Source organism: Corvus brachyrhynchos, unplaced genomic scaffold (assembly GCF_000691975.1).
Source record: "Corvus brachyrhynchos isolate BGI_N302 unplaced genomic scaffold, ASM69197v1 scaffold115, whole genome shotgun sequence".
Taxonomy (NCBI): Eukaryota; Metazoa; Chordata; class Aves; order Passeriformes; family Corvidae; genus Corvus; species Corvus brachyrhynchos.
The window spans coordinates 22,785,975-22,789,764 of NW_008239553.1; positions in this window are offsets into that span (position 1 = coordinate 22,785,975).

Here is a 3,790-nt window from a genome sequence, read left to right on the forward strand (position 1 = left end):
TCGCCTGCGCCTGCCGCGGGAAACGCGCTGACTAGGCAGGAAAGGTGGAGCGCGGCAGAGTTCGACATGTGACAGAACCGGGTGCGAGCCTGGGGGCATACAGGAGAAGATGCTCCAAATCTTAGTGCTCTCAGTTTCTTGAATCTCACCCGCTTTCATAATACCCCTGCCAACATCCGCTGTAGGTGTGTAAAGGTGACTTCTGTGCATAGAGAGTTTTGAGAGAATTCAAAAGTCTGTTACATGCTGATGCTGTAAAGACTGAACAACAGAGTGATGATGATTGCATGCATTTTTATAATAATAAAAAGAAAAAACTTACCGAAATAAAATTGAGTAGTGCCAGTATCTTAGAATAATGGACACAGTTTCTATAACAACTTTATATCTGAGTATTCAGAGATGTACACACAAAAGAGTGAAAGATATGCTAACAGAAATAAAAGTCTAGACTCTTCTTTGTATACAGAGTAGGCACACATTATAACCAGATTTATCAACAACCAAATCTAAACCACCACTCCATTTACTCCGTGACTAGCCGTTTTTGCTGTCTCACAGCAGGGGTGAAAAAATAGTATCACTTATTTTGTTTTCAATCTGGTCATAAGGGGAATGAGTCTTCCATTTCTCCTTGATTAGAGAGAAGGATCCTGTAGAGGCAGATGTAATTGTGAAAGTAAGACTATGGGAAATTCCCAGCCAGCCAGTTCTCGCATCAGAGACCAGTGCTGCTTCACACACCTGCACAAGTGATTTGAACCAGCATAAACAACTCCGGTAAGTGCTGTGCTACTCCCACTGCAGATTCCACCAAAATTCCCCAGGCAGTCAAGATGCAAGTTCTGAAGCAGCCAAACTCATCTGGCCTAGAAGGATGCAAATGAAAGGAACTTATGCGCCTACATGTCTCCATATTTTAATATCTACTCAACGATTCCCCATTGTTGAGCTGATGATGAGTCAAAGGACTTCCGAGATTACTGAGTATCTTAAAGTAAAACAGAATCAAGCTTTATGATTCAGTTCCCTTGGATTACCAAAGCAGCATCAAGAAAAAGTGGTTTATGAAATTAGTGGTTCTGCATTTATGGTTACCTTTGTTGGATTGTATTGGATCAGGAAACATGGCATGCTGCATCAAGAAAACTTTCTTGTCCAATCATCCAGGAGCTACTCTGGCAGTCACACTCTCACCACCTAAGCTGGGACCAAAACCCCTTCCCTGTGGGCAGCTCCAGTGAGCCTGACTCCCCACACACCCCATCACACTGTCAGACAAGGTTTCCTTACCATCTCAACCACAGGTTTCCCATATCAGAGTCGCAGTGGTCCCAGTCCTTAAAATAATTTAATATTAGTGAAATAACTAAATAACAGCTTGAGCTGAAACCCTGGGTTTTTATACCCTCACAGTCTAAACATGGGAACGTTTGGGGGTCCTTGGCTCCTGCCATGCCTCTGAGTGTCTAGTCACCTGGCTGGGCCACAGGTCCCTGAGCTTGTCAAAGGGTCAGCAGTTCACAGCCTCCTGCCTTGGACTCCAGCCACCCAGAGTGCTCAATCTGCATCTTACACTGCAGCTGCAAACCGAGCCACCTGCACTGAATATATTCCTCAATCGTACAGTGAAATGGTCTATTACTGTTACTGTTGCACAGCCATTTAATCAGCTTTTTTGGGATTGTGTTAAAAAATTCAGTCTCATGAGCTATTACTTTCAGTTTTGTAGGCTTGAATAAATGAATCTGTCTAAAGCTTCAGGCCACCACAACTATGGCCAAGTGGTCTGATATGATAAATTCCAGACTTTCTAGGTTCCCTGATACAATGCATCTGCAGGGCCAATATGGCACTGAGGCAGCCCAGCCTCCAAGGCTGCTGATTCTGGGTGTTGAATCACAGTTTTCCCTGCCTTGTACAACAGAAATGTGCTTCAGCTTGACTGAAAACTGATTTCGACATGCAGGCTTTTGTTAATATGAATGCAGTGCTTGCAAGTTGATGGGATAAACCTCAGAAAGAGACATGCATCTAATTTGCTTGCAGACTTTATGGAGTTACCAGGTGGCTCCAGCAGGTAGCTGGTCAATAGTCTTTTTGCTGAAGCACTAGGCTGTCAGTATGACTCCAATGCATTGCCCTCCATGAGGCCCTTCATTGCACATTTAAAGCTGAGGAAGATAACTGTTGTTATAAACATATATTATAGTATTGGCTTATCGCAAAGTATTAAGGTAGATACTATATAATGTTAGAAATGCTTTTTGCTGTGTGGATGTAGTTTTCTCTCGTTTTAGCAAGAATGTTAGCAAGTGTGAGCAAGTAAGATAACCTCCAAGCGAGCAGAGGATGAGGCCCAAGGAGCTGCTAATCAACACTTTGTCCAGAGAACAAAAGGGCCCAAAGGCTACTCCGCCCGGAGAACGGGCGAAAAGGGAGCCCCTATCACCGCTCTGCCCGGGGGGCAAAGAGGCCCAAAGCTGCAATCAGCCCTGACTGTCTGGAGAATTAAGAGATCCACCCCACCATCGACTCTTACCTAGCGGGCCCACCCCCAAGAATCAAAAGAAGTAAAACTGCAAGGCCGAAGACTACGCATGCTCTAAAAAGGCAGACCTAAGGAGTGGCCATGCAGAACAGTTCCTGGAAAAGTTTTAATATGAATAGAGAACAGACAGTAAAAATGGTATAAAAAGGACTCACCTCGGGCATCAGGAGAGCGCCAAGGCACCCGGCCGTTATCCCTTTGCTTTATTTTATGTGTCTCTTATTGTCTTTATATTAAACTCTTTAAATTCTAACAGGAGAGTGAACCTCGTTTTTCACACTATGAATCTTTATGTTGCAGATCAAATTTTTCAAATTTTCTGAAAGGCAGTGAAGCCATATTGCACATCTTGGAGGGGCTGGAAAAAATAAACCATTCCAAAGTAGCTGAAGGCAGGAGATGACAGCCATTTACCAGGAAGTTACCACAGGTTTTTGCACAGTCCATCGTGGATCAGTGCTCCAAGCACACCATGGCTGTGCTCGAAGGGAGCCTCAGGAAACCTGGTTTTGCCAGCTTTGACAGCCACTGTTGGGTTACTTCCATATCACTGGGGTTCTCGTTGCCAACCAGCATCAGCACCAGCAGTGTACCATGAGCAGCTGTGCTGGCATGGGAGTCAGGAATCACATGTGGCTCCAAAGCTACCTGCTGGCCGTAACTGAGTTAAACTTTACTGGACCTGAAGGTCACTGGTTCTGCTGCTAATGTCAAAACCAGAGGCTGCCAGCTTCTTGAGGTGCTCTGTCCTGGTTACCTACAGATAACAAGCTAAAACCAATGAGCAAGTTTTTAAAATTAGTTAGTCCTTTCTTGGTTTTTTAGGTACATTGCAAAGACGTGTATGTCTCTGGAATTACTAACTTGGTATGTCATTGGTGAGCTAGTGTGAACTCTGGAGTTTTCCATCACAGACAGAACAGACAGAGCAGCAAGTCAGAGCAAAGCAGAAACAGAAACAAAATATTAGTAGGAAACCGGTGTTTCCACGTGTGCTGTAACAAACTGGGATAATGCGTCTTCCGTGTTGAAAAGAGAAGTTTAGCAGATTGAACGGGACCATAAACTTCCGGCATAATCTTCACCTGTACGGTAACAATCCATGTAAAAAAAGGTTACTTGAAGAGGAATCAGGCTGCAGCTGAAGACTGCAGGCCTGGTAGCGATCCCAACGGAACCGGGGAAAACCCCAAACACAGAGCTGTGCTGTCTCTGGCGGTGGTGGAAACAGGCGGCCGC